At 43.1% G+C, this 21,433-nt stretch overlaps 2 protein-coding genes across 8 annotated transcripts in view; one reads left to right on the forward strand and one right to left on the reverse strand.

The window, feature by feature from the left end:
* SCRN3 (secernin 3) overlaps window positions 1-21,433 on the reverse strand; it is a 302,935-nt gene that overhangs the window by 80,931 nt on the left and 200,571 nt on the right. The window lies entirely within an intron of this gene.
* Window positions 1-21,433, forward strand: part of WIPF1 (WAS/WASL interacting protein family member 1) — a 151,083-nt gene that overhangs the window by 79,775 nt on the left and 49,875 nt on the right. The gene's annotated exons all lie outside the window — the stretch shown is intronic.

Raw genomic sequence — 21,433 nt, forward strand, 5'->3', positions numbered from 1 at the left:
CTCCTCTCTCCGCCTCTTTCTCTCCCTCTCTCTCTCTCTCTCTCATTCTTGGCCTAAAAATAAATGAAGAAGAGTCTTCTAGGAGAGGTAGAATTTGCAGGCACAAAATCCCGGGGGGGGGGGGGGGGACCTGGTAGAAAAGGGAGAGAGGAGGGAGGGGAGGGAGAGGCTGTCATCTTTGTGTATCTCCTACTATTTCAAAGAAATTTGCAGCTCTTTTCAGATTGAAGGGAGTTCAGAAGAAATGAGTAGTAGAGAATATTGGAAGCATGCCTCCACAGAGTATTTTGCACTAGATAGGAGTCAGTGTCAGATGAACAGAAAGTTCCATGTACAGAGGTCTTTTATTTTTGTAAAATAAGATTTCACATCAGTGATCTTCATGTTGGTTTTTCCATGAATTCCATGCCAACAAAAGCTAGATATTCCAAGTGTTTTCAGTGTGGTATTCAATTTTTGCTGACGCTTTATTTGGTTCTTGGCTCTGCAATCTTTCACGTCAGAGTGTCATCATCTTTTGGTGGCTGAATCTAAACATAATGGGATCATGGTTTTTGTTCTCACTTGGTCACAGGTATCAGATCTTGCTTTGTGGCCTGGTTTCTCTGAGTTGATTTTGTGCTATCTCTGAAAACATTCACAGGTATTCATTCGTGGTTCCCTTTGTTTACTCCTCAACCACGAGAATAAAGCAGCTTTAAAGAATAAAGGCAATCTTTCATCCGTTGATTGAATGAGATTCCCCAGAGGACTTTTGGATATTTCCTTAGTAAACTGAGGGGTGAAATCCTGCTTTCTGCAAGGAAGAATTTGGAGACAAGGTACTCCCCCATCCTCTTAGTTCTTAGAACTTTAACACATCTAGTGATAACCACCTTCTCAGGTGATGTGAAAACAAGACAGTGAACATATCATTAGTGTGTTAATCTCCATTTCTCCATAACTCTTAGGACAAACTATGTTTTTGTTCTGGGGCAATTTTTTCCCCTGAATTTATATTCATTGATTCTGGCCATCTTTGAGATTATACAAAAATGTAGGCTCATCTGTGAACAACAGTGGAACAGCACAAATTGTGTGGCTCAGTGCTAGCTTTTTGAAATAGGCCTAAACTGATATGAAAACTAGTTGTGGGATTTATATAAAATAGAGAATCTAGGGGGCTGAGCAGTAGCTCACGGGGTTAAGCAAGCACAGTGCGAAGTGCCAGGACCAGCACAAGGATCTTGATTCGAGCCCCCAGCTCCTCACCTGCGGGGGGGGGGGGGGGGTGGTGGTGTCTCTTCACAGGCGGTGAAGCAGGCCTGCAGGTGTCTATCTTTCTTTACTCCCTCTCTGTCTTCCCTTCCCCTCTCAATTTTTCTCTGTTCTCTCCAACAACAGCAGCAACAACAACAATGGAAAAGTTGGCTGCCAGGAGAAGTGGATTCATAATGTAGGCACAAAGCCCAAGAGATAGCCCTGGAGACAAGAAAAAGAAAGAAAGAAAGAAAGAAAGAAAGAAAGAAAGAAAGAAAGAAAGAAAGAAAGGAAAGAAAGCCTGAAATTTCTCATACTCAGCTTTTCCAATATAGCATAGAGAACAAATTCTTCATTGTAAATAAATGGACTTTTTTTTTTAGCCATAGCACTACTCAGCTCTGGATTATGGTTATTCAAGGGATTTAACCTGGGACTTTGGAGCCTCAGGCATAAAAAACCTTTTGCAAAACTATTATACTATCTACCTCACCCAGATAATTTTTTTTTTTTGCCTCCAGGGTCACTACTGGGGCTCGGTGACTGTGCTATGAATCCACTGCTCCTGGAGGCCATTTTTTTCCCTTTTATTGCCCTTGTTGTTTATCATTGTTGTTGTTATTATTGGTGTTATTGCTGTCATTGTTGTTGGATAGGACAGAGGGAAATGGAGAGAGGAGCAAAAGACAAAGAGGGGAAAGAAAGATAGACACCTGCAGACCTACTTCACTGCTTGTGAAGCGACCACACTGCAGATGGGGAGCTGGGGGCTCGAACCAGGATCCTTAAGCCGGTCCTTGCACTTTGTGCCACGTGCGCTTAGCCCACTGCACCACCACCTGGTCCCCCAAATAAATTCTTCATTGCATTGAATTATTCCTCTGTGAGCCAGAAGAGCCACTTTGTCTGCTACATCTTCTTCTCTGCTGAGTAGCACTAGCTGTGGAAAAGCTTAGTCACTTAAGAGTAGCACCGACGACTGATGGTATCAGATGACTCAGGTGTGCCAGATACTTCATCCCAAAGCATATGCCTTTCTCACTGAGATAGATAGATAGATAGATAAAATAAATATTTTTATTTTATCATTTTTAGATAGAGACTGAGAAATGGGGAGGGAAGGGAGAGAAAGAGACCTATAGCATTGCTTCATGGCTCATGAAGCCTCCCCCTCTGCAGGTGGGGAGCAGGGACTTGAACGCAGGTCCTTACACATGGTGATGTGTGTGCTTAACAAGGTGCACTACCAGCCAGCCCCGGTGTAGACCGTGTAAATGGTCTCAAGAGAGAACAGTAGACCTGAGGGTTGTTGACTTGAAAAAAAAGGAAAGAAGAAGACCAGAGGCTGTCACTTTAGCCCAGGTCCTCAGGTGAATGAAGTGAATAAATTATATTCAAAGTTTTCAATTATAAAAAAGTTGTTCCAAGTTAGATTTTACTTTTTCCAAAATATTGTCATAGTGGCTAATGAAGATGGCAAAGATGAAGGAAGCCTAGATATGCATTAGCTCTGTTTGAAGTGCTCCTTAGTTCCTGGGAACTCTAGTCTTGTGAAAGATGGACTAAGGTGACTCAGGCTCTAATGCGTTATTTGCTGTACTGAAGACGTTAGAGGTTTGCACATCTCTGCATGTGTGTATCAGAAATCAGAGCATTCCCACTTCCACTTTGAGGCAGGAAGGGCTGTAGCAAGCTGTTCTTAGACAACTTTACTCCCTCTTCCCAATTGGGGATAGAAACTATTTATTGTTATTGCAATAATCTTGGCTTACAAGACTGTATTTTTATATTTGTCTGTAACAGTGTTTACTTTTAAAATTATTATTAGTGACTTAGTAGTGGTCTGTAAGATTGCACAGTATAGTTCTACACTGCCAAAATTAGATTGCCCCCTTCCCAACAATAAGCACCGTAGTCCTCACAAAGTCTTAGAGATAGTTTGGCTACTTCTGTTTTTCCCAAGTTCATGTATTTCAGTTCTCTCTCCTTGCCCCCGTGTGTGTGTGTGTGTGTGTGTGTGTGTGCGTGTGCATGTGCGTGTGTGTGTGTGTGCGTGTGCGCGTGTGTGTGTGTGCGCGTGTGCGCGTGTGCGCGTGTGCGCGCGCGCCTTGGCCTCCAGGGTTATCACTGGGTCTGGATGCCTCCACTATGAATCCACCACTCCTGGTGGCCATTTTCCCCTTTTTGTTCCCCCCCCTTCTTTCTAATTTTTATTAGATAGTAGAGAGAGAATTTGAGAGATGACAGGGAGATAGAGAGAGGGAGAGAAAGATAAATACTGGCAGACCTGCTTTACCGCTTGTGAAGTGGATCCCTTGCAAGTGGGGAGTTGGGGTTAGAACTGGATCCCAGCGCTTGATAATATGTGTACTTAACCAGGTGCACCACCACCCTCCCCCCATTTCAATTCTCTGTATTTCAGTTATGAGCAAAACCATCTGGTAGCTGTGAGACTGTTTTAAGTGAACCATTTACCTCTCTTCAAGTTGTGTGTTGCCATACCATGTCTACCATCACCAAAGAGTAATTTTATTATTATTTATTATTATTATTATTATTATTATTACACAGCTGGGGCCTTGTGTATATACGATTCCATTGCCCTCAAACTGTCTTTTTCATTCCTTTTGTTATGGATAGAAAGAGTCACCACAGTGCTCCATGGATCTCTTACTGGTTTTACTGGTATTTTTCATGGTGTTCTCTTGTGCTGTCCAGCTTTGAACCCCGGTTCTTTTGCTCTGCCAAATGAACTATCTCGAGGTGCAGATTTCTTAAAGATTTTTTTTTTCACTCTCCCAGAGGGGTAAATGTTAGGGGAAGATAACCAAAGGGCTCTGAACTCCAATTCTCTCAGGAACCAGAGAGAGAAAAGAAAAAAAGAACAAGAAGAAAAGGAAGGACATTTGGAAGTAGTAGGTGTGACTTAGAAAGGAAGAGAAGGCAGGACCATAGGGAAAAAATGGGCAAATACACATGTTGATAGTTATAGAAATCCGTACCTGTGATCTTGGGAGAACTGCTGCCGTTTCCAATGGAGAGAATGGGGACACAGAACTCATTCTGGTGGTGGGAAAGGTGTGGAGTTACACCCTGTTGTCTTCTATTTTGTAAATCAATATTAAATCACTAATAAAAATTTTAAAAAGAAATACTTGCAAACATACCTAAGCTTGTAAAACAACAACAGCAGCAACAACAAAATATTTCTAAATAAATGCAGTGGTTCATCATTAAATAAATAATAAATTAATAAATAGTCACCAAAAGGGTCAAGTAGTGGCACAGCTGGTTGAGGGGACGTTACCATGCTCATGGACCCAGGTTCAAGCCCCGAGCCCCTACCTGCAGGGGAAGCTTCATGAACAGTGAATCAATGCTATCAATTTCTCTCTCCCTGTCTTCCCTTCCCCTCTCAATTTCTCTCCAACTAAATTTAATAAAAAACCAAACAAATAAATGTCAAAGATTATTTTATATCACTAGACTCTAGTCTTTCCTTTGTTTCTTCTACGTTTAAACCTAAATATTACCTAAAAGCTCCAAGTTTCATAAACAAACAAACAAAAATTCTGGCTTCGTGGCAGCTGGGTGTGTAACAGTGACCACTTCTGTGTATTTTTAAAGCCAATATTCAGATATATTCAAGGACTATCTCTATTCTCCACAGATAAACACAGCAGAAAAGGGAAGCACTAAGTAGGAGTTGGACTGGATTTTGTGTGTTACATCAAAGTAAACACTGGGGGTGGAGTGGGAGGGACTTTCAGGTCCTGGTGCCTGACGGTGGAGGGAGAGCTAGCCTGGTGGTGAGAGTGTTTTGCAGAAAATTGAGAAATTTGACATTTTGTAATGGCCCTACCTTCTCTTTTTTTCCAAGTCACACCTACTACTTAAGAGTGTCTTTCCTGGGAGTCGGGCTGTAGCGCAGCGGGTTAAGCGCAGGTGGCGCAAAGCACAAGGACCGGCATAAGGATCCCGGTTCGAGCCCCGGCTCCCCACCTTGCAGGGGAGTCACTTCACAGGTGGTGAAGCAGGTCTGCAGGTGTCTGTCTTTCTCTCCTCCTCTCTGTCTTCCCCTCCTCTCTCCATTTCTCTCTGTCCTATCCAACAACGACGACAACAACAACAATAATAACTACAACAATAAAACAACAAGGGCAACAAAAGGGAATAAATAAAATTTAAAAAAAATTTTTTTAAAGTGTCTTTCCTCTCTCTCTCTCTCTCTCTCCTGATGGAATTGGAGTTCTGAGCCCTTTGGTCATCTCCCCTTAGCTTTTCTTTCTCACTTTCTGGGAATATGGACCAAAATTCTTTATGGGGAGGCAGAAGGAGGGAAGGTAGTTTTATCTGAAATAATTTTCTCTTTTTCTCTAATAACCTTGTTCTACTCTCATTCTGTCCATGAAAACTCTGCCTTTTGTTCAAGCCCTTGTAGAACCTTTCTACTCACCAGTCCCTGGTTCTTGCACCTGGTGAGACGTGTGCTTATAGCTGGGTGCGGCACTACCTGGACCCCACAATTTAAATATTTAACAAAAATATCTACATAGGTAATAAAATGTCCATCAGTAAAATGGGAAGCTATTGACACAGTTAATTCCCCCAATAAAGAAATATTTAATAATAGGAGGAATTGTGAAAAAGGTATATAAAACTTTGTGTGTGTGTGTGTGTGTGTGTGTACATTCACACACATACATATATACCCAAACTATGATTTCATTTCAGATGCGTACACATAGAGAAGATTGAAAGGAAATTCCAAAATATCAGCTAACTTTTTTCTGAGTACAGCTGAGTCATTTACAAAACATTTATATAATCTAAGTATTTTCATGTATGGCTCTTTAATTTTTTTTTTAAAAGTTATTTTTAAATGCAGGAAAAAAGTTAAGTACTTTCATCTCTGAGGTAGGGGAGGGAGATTGTCACCATGGTGGCAGGTAGGTGTGATAATGCAAGTTGCAAAGTGGTGAAATGGTTCAGCTAAAAATGCAGATGTAGTTTGGAGCCTGCAATATAGTCAGTCTGTAGAGCATGCAGCTTACCATGCACAGCCCAGGCTCCAGCCCGGCACCACATGGGGACACCATGGAACAGGCCTGGGGTGGGATGCAGGGGCTGGAGGGGGCAGACACTCCATCAAGGGTAGAACAGTGATGTGGGATCTCTTCCCGTGTGTGTGTGTGTGTGTGTGTGTGTGTGTGTGTGTGTGTATGTGTGTGTCTGTTACAGAATATTTTTTTTTTTAATTTACCGGTTGAACAGTAGAACTGTGCATGTGCAAGGCCCCAGAGCTGAAAGAAACTACACACACACACACACACACACACACACACACACACACGGGCTTATAAGTCAATGTTACGTTGATAAGAAAAAGGAAGTTAACCTCATACTGTGTGATCTTAATACATGTTATTTCCCCCCCCCCCAGCCAAATATCTATCTCAACAAAAAGTCTACTAATTTATCATCACTTGGGTCAGCAATCCTGTTCTCTTTTAAAAGAAAAGGCAGCGACTTGAGGGGGAGATAGGGAGAGAAACAGAGAGACACCTGTAGCACTGCTTCACCACTCGCAAAGCTTTCTACCTGCAGGTGGAGACTGGGGGCTCAAACCCAGGTCTTTGCGCATTGTAACATGTGCGCTCAACCAGGTGTGCCACCTCCCAGCCATAGAGCTGAATTTTTTAAAAAATATTTATTTATTCCCTTTTGTTGCCCTTATTGTTTTTCTTTTATTGTTGTAGTTATTATTGTTGTTATTGATGTCGTCGTTGTTGGATAAGACAGAGAGAAATGGAGAGGAGGGGAAGACAGAGGGGGGAGAGAAAGAGAGACACCTGTAGACCTGCTTCACCACATGTGAAGCGACTCCCCTGCAGGTGGGGAGTTGGGGGCTCGAACCAGGATCCTTACGCCCCAGAGCTGAAGTTTTAAGGTAGTCACATTATGAGTTAAGTAGATATGTGGTCTGAGCTGCCAGCACACCCTTAAATATGTTTTGACAATGCTTCTAAAGTTGAATGACTACCTTCTCCAAGAGCTCTGGAGCCTAAAAGTGAGTCTGAACTAGGCCTTCCTTTGGCATTGATCTTTTTAAAGTTCCTCTGTATAAGGCAGGATGACCTGGGCTGAAACTGGACACTGGCACTGCACAAAATGAGATAAATCTTTTTTTTCCCTTTCATCCTATCATCACCTCAGATATGAATGTAGGATCTGTGAGGGTGGAGAATGGTGTCTGTTTGAACACTATAGCTTCCTCAGTGCCCCAGATTGCAGTCAGCACATAATAATATGCTCTATCTTTCTTTAATGGACCACCACCGTGCAGAGCAAAGACACACACGATGAGCAAATAGAAAGTTATAGAGAATATTTTTATTTCTGATAGCTAATCTTCTTTGTGTTTTTCCTTTTGGCTGAAAAGAACACAGATTTGGAGGTGGGATGGGGCTGTATCAGGGGATGGTAGTAATGCCAGATACTTGAAGTCTTAACTGAAGAGACAAACATGGAAGGAGGAAGCTGCGGTGAGGTGGGAGTGAAAAGGGGGTAGCGTGCGGTCAGGGAGAAAGGGACGTGGCTGGATGCGGACAAGGCTGCTACAGAGGTGGAGGTTATGCCAGACAACTGGTTCTTGACCTTGGCCCTGGTACCCAGACAACTACGGATTTCTGTAGCTTAGACACAACTGCCATCCAGAAGCCAAAGTAGCATCCAAGTTAAGGCTTGTTTACATGTAGTTTCTTTTTATTTTGGCTTTCTGTTTGCTTTTTAAGATAGTGTTAGTGCTGTGGCAGGGAGGAATCACTCAGACTTTTAAAAGAAGGAAGGAAAGAAGGAAGGAAGGGAGGGAAGGAGGGAGGGAGGGAGGGAGAAAGGAAGGAAGGATGGATGGAAACAAGGAAGGAGGAAGGAAAGAAAGAAGGAAGGAAGGAAGGAAAGAAAAAGAAAGAAAGAAAGAAAGAAAGAAAGAAAGAAAGAAAGAAAACTGTCCACTTCCTGAGGTTGACCTACCAAACGTAACACGTCTTGATCATGTTGTTATGCCTCAGTGTTTGTGGTGTGTTAGTCTCAAACCCATCAATATTTAAATATTGTCACAGAGTTGAGAACTGCTCAATTCTGTTTATTAGTGGTGCCTGGAATCAAATCCAGGACCTACCTCATGTAAGGCCTGTGTGTTATTGCTGTGTTATCTTCCTTGCTATAAAGTTACTTTTTTTTTTTAAAATAGAAGCCAGCAACTGATATTATGTCTGAATGGTTCTGAAACAGAAAGAAGTGGTCCAATACTGAATTGAGAAGCATCTGAATAATATTAATTAATAATAATAATATTAATTAATTAAATAATAAGAATATTTAATATGAGCAAAGTGAAAAACATTAAGACGGAAAATGGTGGTGGGAGTGATTGTGTCCTTTCCTGATCCTGTTGCTCCTGCCTTCTCTTGCGAAGTTGAGGGAACAGTGCCCATGCCTAGGACACATTAGGAAGCTCTTTTCACTGCCTTGCCTGTGGCCTGGAAGAGTAGCCAGTCCACTGGAGACAACTAGAAAGTGTTTTTCCAAGTCTGTTTTCCCCATCAGCCATTCAGAGAATCAAAAGAGTCATCATTAAAGTATGCCAGTCTCTTGCCCTTATTCAGCTTTTGCAGTCTGTGCTTTGATAAGGTTAGCTTTGGAGTGAGTGAGAGAACTGTAATAGGAAGTAAGTGAGGAGGGTATCTAAGTCTAAGTAGACACTATTTCATTATGAACTTGATACTGACTCACTACAGACTATTATGTATTGTTGCTTTCAGGTATATTCTCTATCTTACGGGATCTGGTCTATATCTAGGTTTTGGGACTTTGTTAGAATGTGAACCTCCTGGAATGGAACTAGAGAAAGGAAAGGTCTCACCCGAGTAATGAGGGTGAGGGGTTGACATTCCATGCCTGATATCTCTGGACACAGTCTGAAGTGAAGCATGCTGAGGTGATACTCGTTGCATTGATTAAGTTGGGATCGGCAGATGCAATATCATTTGATATGACTTGAGAGAAGCATGCAGGAAAGTGAGTCCCACTCCAGAGGTTCCAGGACTGGGGGAAATACAGGCTCTATAGAGGAAGTGGGAGGTTCCTGCTGTCTTAGGGCTTAAGAAGACAATAGATAGTTATTGTCGTAATCACATTGTTTGGCAATCGAGTTAACTTTGAAAAAACCCTGTTAGGATTTGCTGTATCATACACACCATCACCATATTTTATGTCCTTTGACATTATTTGTATATAGCTGTGCCACCGGTTGCTTCTGTTCTTCCTGGACTAAGCTTTTAAGAGAGTCAACTTACCCAAGACTCAGCCTTTGTATTAAAAAGACTCAGTCTGTGCTTTAAAAAGTTTGAGACATTCAATCAGTTTTTCCTCTCTCAGAGTACTTAAATAGTGATTTATATGACTACAAATTAGTAGGAGTGTACATAAACACCATTCCCACCACCAAAAGACTGTGTCCCACTCCCCCATGAAGCTGAACATCCACCCTCCTCCTCACCCAGGCTTTTTACTTTGGTGCCCTACTCCATTTATTTTCTTTGCCTTGTTTGCCTCTGAGGTTACCACTGGGGCTTGGTGCCTGCATTATGAATCCACTGCTCCTGGTGGCCATTTTTTCCATTTTATTGGACAAGACAGAGAAAAATTGAGAGAGGAGAGAGAGAGAAAGGTATAGTCAGACACCGCAGACCTGCTTGCCACTTGTAAAGCATCCCTCCTGCAGGTGGGAAGCTGGGGTCTTGAACCCAGACCCTTTGAGGGTCCTTACCCCTAGTAGTACTTACTATGTGAGCTTAGCTGGGTGTACCACCACCAGGACTCCTAATAATATTTCATTTCCATGACAGTTGCATTGCCAGGAAATTCTGGCCTTACACAACAGTGCAGTAATTACTTTGAGTTCATAGGGACTTAAGGTTTAGGTCTAGGTAACTATCAGCAGGCTGTATGTGATGATTCTTTACTGCATGGGGTAGTCAGCATGCTGCAGACTGAGAGATGGTCTTCAAAAGAGCATGACTACAACAACTGTTTAGCACAAAAGTTCTTTTTATAAATTGTTATCTATGACCACCTGTGGCCAGTAATTTTGTTTTCTTTAGGTCAGCTCCTTGCAGTGCTTGCTAATCCTCCAGCAGAGACCCTCAGACTCTCGTCCTCCTCTCCTTATTTCGGCAATGGGGAGATTTGAGCTCTGAAGCCCAGCCCAGGGGTGGAGGAGACAGTTCTGTGTCAGGTTTAACAGATGGGAGAAGGGTGAAGGGGGCTGTGCTGCTGCCTGACGGCCACTGTTGGCAGCACGCCCTTTTGCAAAAGAATAAATGCCTTGGGGGTCGGGCAGTAGCGCAGTGAGTTAAGTGCACATGGCTCAAAGCGCAAGGACTGGCATAAGGATGCGGGTTCGAGCCCCTGGTTCCCCACCTGCAGGGGAGATGCTTCACAGGTGGTGAAGCAGGTCTGCAGGTGTCTAGCTTTCTCTCCCCATCTCTGTCTTCCCCTCATTTCTCTCCATTTCTCTCTGTCCTATCCAACAACAACATCAACAACAACAACAACAATAATAATAACTTCAACAACAAAACAACAAGGGCAACAAAAGGGAAAATAAATAATAAAAAACAAAAATTAATTTAAAAATTAAAAAAAAGAATAAATGCCTTGCTTCAAACTCCTTATTTTTTGCCTTGATATATAATTTTAATTGGCCATCATTTACAACAAGTTCATCTAGCATCCCTGGCCCCCAGGTCTGACTGACTCCCAGGAGGGAGCACCCATTTTGCAACATAAATGCGCGAATTTTCTGTCTGCATGGAGAGTGCTTGGGTCTGTCTCTCCTCCAGGAAGAAGCTGTACCAGTGGGACTGGCTTGTATGCTATCAGAGACCCTCTCCCGGGGGGAGTTTTGGGTCACTGAGTGCTTCCTGCAGTGCTCAGATGGGCAGTCAAGTACAAAAGTACAGGGCTGAATGCCCCAGGGAGGGGCTTTGATTTCCACAAGATTCTGTTTTTTGTGGGGAATGCCAAGTAACCGCATAGCAGGGGAGAATTCTGACTTAGCAGCAGTGTGACTACTGCTAAGTAGTAATTGTAAAGATCCCATCCTGGGCTTTATATCGAATGATAAGTCACAAAGGCCATACAGTTTATCTTCAAGCCCGTAGCTTCTCCGTATGTGTGTCTACAGTTACCTACATGGCAGGATGTAGACTTGGGGCTTTCCACTCGTCTGCCCCATGAGTAGTAAGAAACTTCTCTGTATTTTTCACGGGGGTTCCCCCTGGGAACCTCTTATATTGGATATTGCTAACCAGCTGGGAAATCTTGGTATTTTCAGTGACCTAAGGCAGTGCTTTCATAAAAAAGCGTGAAGGGTCTTTCCATATGTGAAAAGCATTTTCCCTTCAAAGAAGTTAAGACGAGTGATGTTCCAACCACAGAATTTATTGTTGTTGTTATTTTCTAAACAAAACACTGCTGAACTGTGGTCCAGGAGGTGGTGCAGTGGATAAATCACTGGACTCTCAAGCATGAGGTCCTAAGTTCAGTCCCTGGGAGCAGATGTACCAGAGTGATGTCTGGTTCTTCCTCTTCTCTCCACCTATCTTCTTCATGAATAAATAAATAAAGTACTTTTAAAAATAATAAATAAAAGCACTGCTAAACTGTCAGTGTGGAAAGACAATGTTCTCCATTGTGTCCTCAGCAGCTATTGTCCTGAGCATTTTTTTTTTTTTTGCCTCCAGGGTTATTGCTGGGGCTCAGTACCTGCCACATGAATCCACTGCTCCTGGAGGCCATTTTTCCCATTTTGTTGTCCTTGTTGTTGTTATTGTTACTGTTGCCTTTGTTGGGTAGCACAGAGAGAAATTCAGAGAGGAGGGGAAGACAGAGAGGGGAAGAGGAAGACACCTGCAGACCTTATTCATCACCCATGAAGCGACTTCCCTGCAGGTGGGGAGCCGGGGGCTCAAACTGCTATCCTTAGGCCAGCCCTTGTGCCTTTGGTGCCATGCGCACTTAACCTGCTGCACTACCGCCCAGCCTCCTGTCCTGAGCTTTTTTTTGGAAGCCTAAGTGACAGGCTGATTGTACATGAATATATGGACCCACTATGGTAATGTTTTTATTATTGCTACTTATTATTGGATAGAGACAGAAATTGAGAGAGGTTGGGAAGATAGAAAGGAGAGAGACACCCACAGCTCTACTTTACCACTCGTGAAGTTTTCCCCCTGTAGGTGGGGACCGGGTGCTTAAACCTGGGTCCTTGTGCCTGCACCATACTATGTGCGCTTAACCAGGTATGCCACCACCTGGCCCCGCAATGTCCTTTCTAGATGGTCCCAATATCTTTTTTTTGTTTTCCTCTCCCTAGATGTGATTTTCATTTACCCTTTCCAAGCAAGTCACTGTTGTGTCACTTTAATAGAGAACCTGACTCATCTCTGACACTAGCAGATAGCCTCACTTGAGAAAGAAAGCTGACAGGGGCCAGGATAGAATCCAATTAATTCAGGTCCACATCCGGCCCTCAGTTGATGCTCCATGTAGTCTTTCCAGTCAGTGTTGAACAGTGTCTCATGCGCCAATGGTTAGATGATGTTGAAAAGCCAGTGTACAGTGGCAGAGGAAGTTCAGGAGGGGATTTTATAATTAAACTTTAGGAAAGGAGAGCACTAGACATTGGTCTCTAGTTTCTAACATATTTTATAACCTACTAAGCAAAGCCAACGTGTGCAGGTAGTGGAATAAGAATGTTGCTGGTCAACCCATGCTGACCTCTCTGGAGAGTTCTTCCTTATCTGTTGTCATGCAAAACTGTATCTTAGAGCGGGGCTGCTCCTTTCCCCAGGCATACACTTTCTGTTCCCCTGGTGTTAGTGGTCTAGAAGGTTGCTTTAGGCTTTGAGGTATCATAAGCTGTTTGGGACCAGTCTTGAATTTATTCTTTAGTACACATTTCGTAGCCTTCTTCAAGCCCTGAGCCCCCATGAACTAATAACCAAAAATGCAAGGCTGTGTCTTGGAATGTGAAATCAGACTGGGACAGGTGAACCTAGCAAGTGAACCTCTTTCACCTCAAACCATTGTAATTTCAATCATCTTTTTTTAAAAAAAAAATTTATTTATTTGCTAGAGACAGCCAGAAATCAAGAGGGAAGGGGATGAGAGGGAGAGAGACAGAGAGACACCTGCAGCACTGCTTCACCACTCGTGAAGCTTTCTCCCTGCAGGTGGGGGGCCGATGGCTCAAACCTAGGTCCTTGTGCACTGTAACACGTGCCCACTGTAATTTCTATCTTGGTCTCTTGACATGATACAGTTTGATCAGGTGCAGTCAGGTATGGTCCACGTAGTATGGCTGTAGACTGTCTTGGCTTAATTTAAAACAATAACCTGAAGTGATATAACCCCTGATACTTTACTCCTTACTGTTGAAAACAATCCCAGTGTCATCCCAAAGAGAATAACACAATATCTTTGAAGGGAAAATTGGAAATCAAGCTTCTTCTATGTTCCAAACTCATATCCTGCTAAAGTTCTTACCTTCGGACCCTATTTTGACTTCAGCATAATTGAGAGAATTTGTTTGTTGTCTTCATTCCTCAAGTCTCTAGATAACTTGCATCAAATTGAAGATTATTGGCAAAAACCAGGAGGGGCCTCTTTAAAAAGATGCATTCCCCCTCCATTTCAGCCCAAGCTGATCTCTTCTCTGTGGCTCTTGTTGCAAGCTACCAAAAATAGCAACAGGGGTCTGGCGGGTGGCGCACCCTGTTAAGTGCACATAGTTCAAGGATGGTGCAAGCTAACTCCCCATCTGCGGGGTGAGGGGGGATGCTTCACAAGCAGCAAAGAAAGTCTGCAGGTGTCTTTCTCTCACCCAGTCTATTTCCCCTCTCTCACAATTTCTCTCTGTCCTGTCAAATAAAATGGGAAAGAAAATGGCCACCAGGAGCAGTAGGTTCAGAGTGCTGAGTGCCGGCAGCAAGCCCCAGTGAAAACCCTGAAAAAAAAAAAAAACACACACGGCTCTCTCCAACATTTACTCTATTTTTCCCCTCCTGAAAACCAGTAGGTGGCAGCATAAGCAACAGTGTTGCTGTCATGTAATGTGGATTGCCTGCACAGCCTTCAAAGCAATCCTCAGTCAGAGCTAGTCACCATCAACACTCACTTTTAGTACCAGTTCCTACATCACCTAAAGGATGTTCATATTGCTAGCGATAGACTAGTCAGACCAGCTTAAATCAAATGGGAAATGCAGTTGCTAAAGTAAATTCCAAGTCCAAAAATGGGTTCAAGACTCAACCAACAATGTCAATAGTTGGTTTCTCGGACTGAGGACATAGAACAGTGGTTATGCAGAAAGACCTTCGTGCCTGAGGTCCCAAAGATTCCAGGTTCAATCCCCAGCACCACCAAAATCCAGTTTAGTGTTGTCCTCTGGTAAATCGAAGGGGGATGAGAGAGAGAGAGAGAGAGAGAGAGATTCTCCACTCCCAACTTTCCACTTTGTTGAGCTCAGTTTCAGATTCTGCCGTCAAAGGCTAAGTGCAGCATTTTCAGCTTCTCCATGCTCACAGCCAACTCTGTCCTCATATCCCAGCAAGAGTTCTCCCTTCTGCTGTAAGTTCCTTTGGTTCTGATGAAATCACAGGCCATCACCAATAAAGGCTCTGGGGCAAAAATGAATGTGATATTCTGCTTAGTCCTTAATCATATGCCATTTCTGTACCCGGAGTAGGAATAAATGTTCCTGGACCCACTGAATCTAAGAAAGGAAGGATAATTCTCTAAGCAAGAAGCAAAGGGCATCATTATAAGTGAGATAATGTCAAAATAGATGAAATATAGTTCAGATTTTTTTCCCAAGATTATGCCAATTTATGTTAAGAGGCCATAGGATAATGTTTGTTTTAATTTCTCTGTGTTTCTGAGATTGTGTTCAAAGGAACAGCCTCCTATGTAACTGTACAAATAATATATGGAGAGTGAGTAATGCTTTTGTTATTTAGATCACATACTTTCCCTTTTTTTTTTAGCCATTTTGAAAGTAATATTCCTTTTACAATGAATGTACATTTTAATCTGGTACTGCTTCTTCTCCAGTCCACCCCCAAGAGAAAACTGGTAGGAGCATTTTGCTACTGAGCAAGGTGTTATAGATTGAGGAGCTAGGCTATAGTATATATATATTTTTCCTCCAGGACTGTCTCTGGGGCTTGGTGCCTGCACTAGGAATCCACTGCTCCTGGCAGCCATCTTTTTTCCATTGTCGTTGTTGCTGTTATTATTGTTGTTGCTGCTGTTGTTGTTGGATAGGACAGAGAGAAATCAAGAGAGGAAGGGAAGACAGAGAGGGGAGAGAAAGATAGACACCTGCAGACCTGCTTCACCGCCTGTGAAGCGACCTCCCTGCAGGTGGGGAGTCGGGGCCTTCAACTGGGATCCTTGAGCCAGTCCTTGCGCTTCCTACTATGTGTGTTCAACCTGGTGCACCACCACCCAGCCCCCTGTAGTATTCTTTCTTTTTCCCCTGTAGTATTCTTAAACATCTTTCCACTAACAGTGGAAAATACCGTTTAACAGGTAGTCACAAAAACACAATTTGAAAAACCAGAATAATTTTTTTTTAAAATTCTCATATTCAAACAGGTTTCTGTACCGATCTGGGGTCTCTACAAAACTCCATGACACATCGGTTGTGATTCTGTCCTTGTATTCCAAGACGAGTAAGAGCCATACTATTCTCTGTGATGACCTTCTATCCACTCTCGGTTTTCTACTTCTGGAGCTAAATATGTAGGATCTGTACTTATTGACTTGAAAACCTATTGATCATGGTTTTATTTTACTCTATCATAAATCTGGGATGGATCTATATATTGAAAGAGGGAGATTTAAAATTTAAAATTTAAAATTCTCTTAGAAGTCCAGAATTGTGATTGTCTTATTTGGGTTTGTAATCTACTTATCTTCTACCTTTTATATTATAAATCATGAAGACAAAAGCAATATAAGCATTGCCCTCTTCTCCCACTCATTATAGCCTCCGATGGTGTTTACAGAATGAAGTTAACTTTTCCTTCCGAACCTAAAATGAGATTCAGTATCCTTACTATAATAGTAAGGATACTGAATCGTGGAGACTAGTTTCTGACACCAGCTCTGCTGCTGCTAGCCTTGTACATGGCAGGTCATTTAACCTGTCTACTGTCCCTTTCTTCATCTTTTGTCTGATCCATCCTTAAGTAGTCTCTCTCTCTCTCTCTTACTCTCTTCTCTTCTCTTCTCTTCTCTTCTTTCTTTATTGGAGAGCTAATGGACTATAGCACAGTTGTTGACACCTGGGTACAATTTCTCATCTCCCTGTGATAGTTGTCTGCAGAACACTTTCACCCCCCAACTTAGGACCTTTTCCACCAACATGCATGAGTACCCCAAACCCCCCCCCCCCAACATCAACACCACCATCCTCCCTTCCTTTCTCTTCTTTCCCAGAGTCCTTTGCTGCAGTACACCAAACCCAGTTCAGGTTTCACTTTGTGTTTTCCCATTCTTTCATAAACTAACACTGATCTGGGAATACCTCTTTACAGACGAAGCCAGAAAGCACTTCGACACTCAACACCTGTGGCATCCATTGCAGAGGTGGCTCCAAACACTCTGAGGCCAGAAATGCTATTGACCCTGCCCTCCCCACCCCACAGGATCTCACCCTTGTTGCCATCTTGTCCTGCCTTATTCCCTTATCTTTTTATTTCCTATTCTTTCTTGACTGTGATTCAGCTTTTAATTTTTTTATTATCTGCATTTATTTGATAGAGACAACCAGATATTGAGAGGGAAGGGGGGAATAGAGAGGAAGAGAGACAGAGAGACACCTGCAGCACTGCTTCACCACTCATGAAGCTTTCCTTCGGCAGGTGGGGCCTGGGGGCTCGAACCCAGGCCCTTGTGCATTGTAGTATGTGTGCTCAACTAGGTGCACCACCAGCCGGCCCCTGATTCAACTTTCATAGCCTATTTTTTTTTCTCCCCACTTGCCAATGTCTCCAGCCACTTACATTACAGAAGAACCTTGCATTCTCGTCTGTGGCATCCTCCCCCTGGTAGAGTTATGCCTACCCAAGAAAAAGGCTGAATCCATTCTTCCTATTTAGTGTCTTGGGGGAATGGTCTTCAGCTCTTAAGGAAATGTTAAGCTTTTAAGAAAGGCTTTTTTGGAGGTAAGGATAGTATAGAGTGTACCAGGGAACAAACCCAGGGCCTTGTTGGTGCAAAGCAGGCACTCTCCTACTTAACTATCTCCCCAGCCCTGATTTCCTTTTTTTTAAAATTTTAAAAAAATTTTAATCTTTATTTATTTGATAGAGACAGCCAGAAATTGAGAGGAAGGGGAAGACAGAGAGAGGAGACAGAGAGACACCTGCAGCACTGCTTCACCACTTGTGAAGCTTTCCCCCTGCTGGTGGGGACCAGGGGCTCGAACCCGGGTCATTGCACACTATAACACGTGTGCTCAACCTGGTGCGTCACTATCTCCCCCCTTCCCCATTTCCTTTTTTATTCAACAAACAGAATTTGTTACTGAGTCTCTGCCTGGTGTCAGATATTGTGCAGGAAACAAAGTCCTAGCATTCTCTGAAGTATTCGATTCATGTAGGGCGACATACAGATAAATCCTAAGTAAATAATTAAATGGAAAAAAAAACCAAGTGGGAACATGTGATGTGCATAAAAGAAAACAGAAGCAGAGGGGGTCGGGTGGTGGCGCAGTGGGTTAAGCGCATGTGGCACAAAGCACAAGGACCGGCGTAAGGATCCCGGTTCAAGCCCCCGGCTCCCCACCTGCAGGGGAGTCGCTTCACAGGTGGTGAAGCAGGTCTGCAGGTGTCTATCTTTGTCTCCCCCTCTCTGTCTTCGCCTCCTCTCTCCATTTCTCTCTGTCCTATCCAACAGCGAATAGTGTCAACAATGGCAATAATAATAACCACAACGAGGCTACAACAACAAGGGCAACAAAAGGGGGAAAAGATGGCCTCCAGGAGCGGTGGATTCATGGTGCAGGCACCGAGCCCAGCAATAACCCTGGAGGGAAAAAAAAAAAAAAGAAAAAAGAAAAAAGAAGCAGAGATGGGGCATGAGGGAAGGCCTTGTTGCTGACAGCTAAGGGATGAGAAGGAAGCAAGAAATGAGTGCACCAAAGGAGAGAGTTTATAAGCCTAGGGCCTCAGATGCAAATGAGCTTTGTGCATTTAAGGAACAGAAAGGGGCAGAAGTTAAATTAGCGAGAGGGGGTGTTATTTGAAATGAGATCAGAGGGCTAGGGTGGGGTCAGAGATGTGGTTCCTTGTGGGCCTCGGCAAAGACTTTGGACTTTTAAAAAATGAAATGAAAAGCTGTTGAGGGAAGGGGTATTAAGCAGGTGGGGAGCATTATCTGCTTTGTATTCTGTGCTGCATGGCTGATATCTCATCAATGAACTCAAATGTGACTAGTTTGCAAGTTGTCATTAAAAATGCAAAGGACCCCAATGCAAGACAGCTGGCTATTCCCTGCAAGGCTCTGGCACGCCAGTCTTCTGAGGGAGTCAATACTACCTTTGAACTGAGTTTTCCCTAGTGGGTAGGAACCATGAACTGGGGGATTAGGGGTGTCTTACTTAGACATTTCAAATTAATTCTGTAAATACTGGCACTAACAAGTGGCTCACATTATCACACACATGGCACTGAGTGTGAGCCCCAGGTCACCCTATGGAAATCCCTGCAGGGGTGAGACTTCAAGAGCCGTGTTGCAGTGTCTCCCTGTCTCTCTACAAGAGAACAAATGGCTGCCAGAAGCAGGGGAGTTGTACAGGCACTGAGCCCCAGCAATAACTCTAATGGTAAAAGGGAAAAAAGAAAACAATACTTAAAGAAGTCATCATATTACCCACATTCTCTTTTTAGACACAACTATAGTTAGACTCCCCACCCCCCAAAGATTCACTCAGGCATTCATTTGCTGGTTGATCAAGTTTTGTTTGCCTGATAGTTACCAAAGGAGGGGGAGATGATAATTATAGTCAACAGGCCTCCACTTCAGCCCAGCCCTGCCTGGATTTATTCATATGTTGAGTGTCCCTTGGACTGCAGGCTTTGTGTTAGGCAAGAGAAAAACAAACCATGCCTTCAAATGTCTTCAGGTAAAGTAGAAGTCTGTCAGTCATTAATTCTCCAAAATTCCATTGCCAGGAATCCTGTCTTGACCTAGCCTCATGAAACTATACTTACTCAGTTAGTGTCACACCTAAAGGAATTTAGAGTTTGAACGCCCTGCGTGCAGGAAGTGACTTAGTAGTGCCTAGAGCACTGGACTTAAAAGCATGAGGTCTCAAGCTTGATCCCCAGCATTGTATGTGCCAGAGTGATATTCTAGTTCATTCTCTCCCTCCTCCTTCTCCCTCTCCCTCTCTTCCTCTCTCCCCCCTCTCTCAATAATAAATAGGTGTAAAAATAATAGTAAAAGAAAAACCACAGACTGTCAGTTACCCCACTATCTCTCAGTAGGAGCTTTCCCAGTGTTTTGACTGACACTGCCCTAGGTATCATAGGAAATTTCACATTTGTGGTTCTGTACATGAATCTTATAGAGCCTTCAGCCCACTGTCTCCCAGCCCCAACTAAAAATGCCACCACACTTTTCTTATGGCTCCTGGGCTAAGAAACACTACTCTACCCAATCCTATCATTTTACAGGTGAGGAAATGTTAAGCAAATTATAGTCATTTTGTACCTGTTTCCTAAAAACCACCAAAATTAGAACTCAAAATTCAGTTAAGTTTGTTTTGGAAATGTGCCTCTGCTTTTCATTCATTCAAGTTAACACTATTTCTCAGAGTCAAGTGGGCAGTTGCAAATGCTCTTGTGAATAAAACAACAGAGAGCATTTCAGATTGTTTACATATAAAGAAGTTTCTGCCTCTTGTGATCCTTTAATAAGAATTCAGACGGCCCTGTGGCAGGTGTGAAAGCGCATCATGTGGACCTCCCTCCCAGGCCTGGTCCCAGCAGTACTGCACTGGGAGAAACTTCAGGGTTACAATATCGTTCCTTCTTTCCCTTTGTCTCTGTTTCCTGTCTGTCTGAAAAAAGTCAGCCCAGAGCAGTAAAGTGCCAGTGATGATGCAAGTAATCATCATAGTAATAGTTGTTTTTACTATTCAGGCGTCTAGGGAGGCATCTCGGTGGGTAGTGTGAAGGCCTTGTATGTGTGTGTGAGGCCTCAGGCTTGATCCTGGCACTGAATATGTCAGAGCTGAGCAGTGCTCTTGTCTTTCATAAAAATGAACATTTAGAGAGTCGGTGGTAACAGCGGGTTAAGCATACGTGGCGCGAAGCACAAGGACCAGTGGAAGAATCCCAGTTCGAGCCCTGGCTCCTCACCTGCAGGAGAGTTCCTTCACAAGCAGTGAAGCAGGTCTGCAGGTGTCTTCCCCCCCCCTACTTCCACTCCTCTCTCCATTTCTCTCTGTGCTAACAACAATGACATCAATAACGACAACAATAACTACAACAACAATAAAAAAAACAAGAGCAAAAAAAGGGAAAATAAATTTTGAAATAACAAATCCAATTCCTTTTGTACTCATGTTTTCTGTGACTTATTTGTTGACAGGGGTTGTTTGCTTGCTTATTTGTTTTTATCTGATCACTTCTAAGTTCCATCTTATGGTGGTACTAGGGATTGAACTTGGGACTTTTGGTGCTTTGGGCATGAAAAGGATTTTATGTATGCACTACACTGTCTCTTCCCATCCCCTATGTGGTTTTATTTTTTTTAATTATCTTTATTTATTTATTGGATAGAAACAGCCAGAAATCAAGAGGGAAGGGGGAGAAAGAGAGAGAGAGAGAGACACCTACAACACTGCTTCACCACTTGCAAAGCTTTTCCCCCTGCACGTGGGGCTTGATTGGGGGCTTGAACCTGGATCCTTTGTGCATTGTAACATATGAGCCCAACCAGGTGCATCACTACCGGACCCCTTCTGTGGTTTTGTTAAGCTTCTTCTGGGAAAGTTAGTTTACCCATTAAGTATGGAGAACAGAAATGAGACATTTCAGGCGTAGAAAACTCT

Source organism: Erinaceus europaeus, chromosome 18 (assembly GCF_950295315.1).
Source record: "Erinaceus europaeus chromosome 18, mEriEur2.1, whole genome shotgun sequence".
In the NCBI taxonomy this organism is placed as follows: Eukaryota; Metazoa; Chordata; class Mammalia; order Eulipotyphla; family Erinaceidae; genus Erinaceus; species Erinaceus europaeus.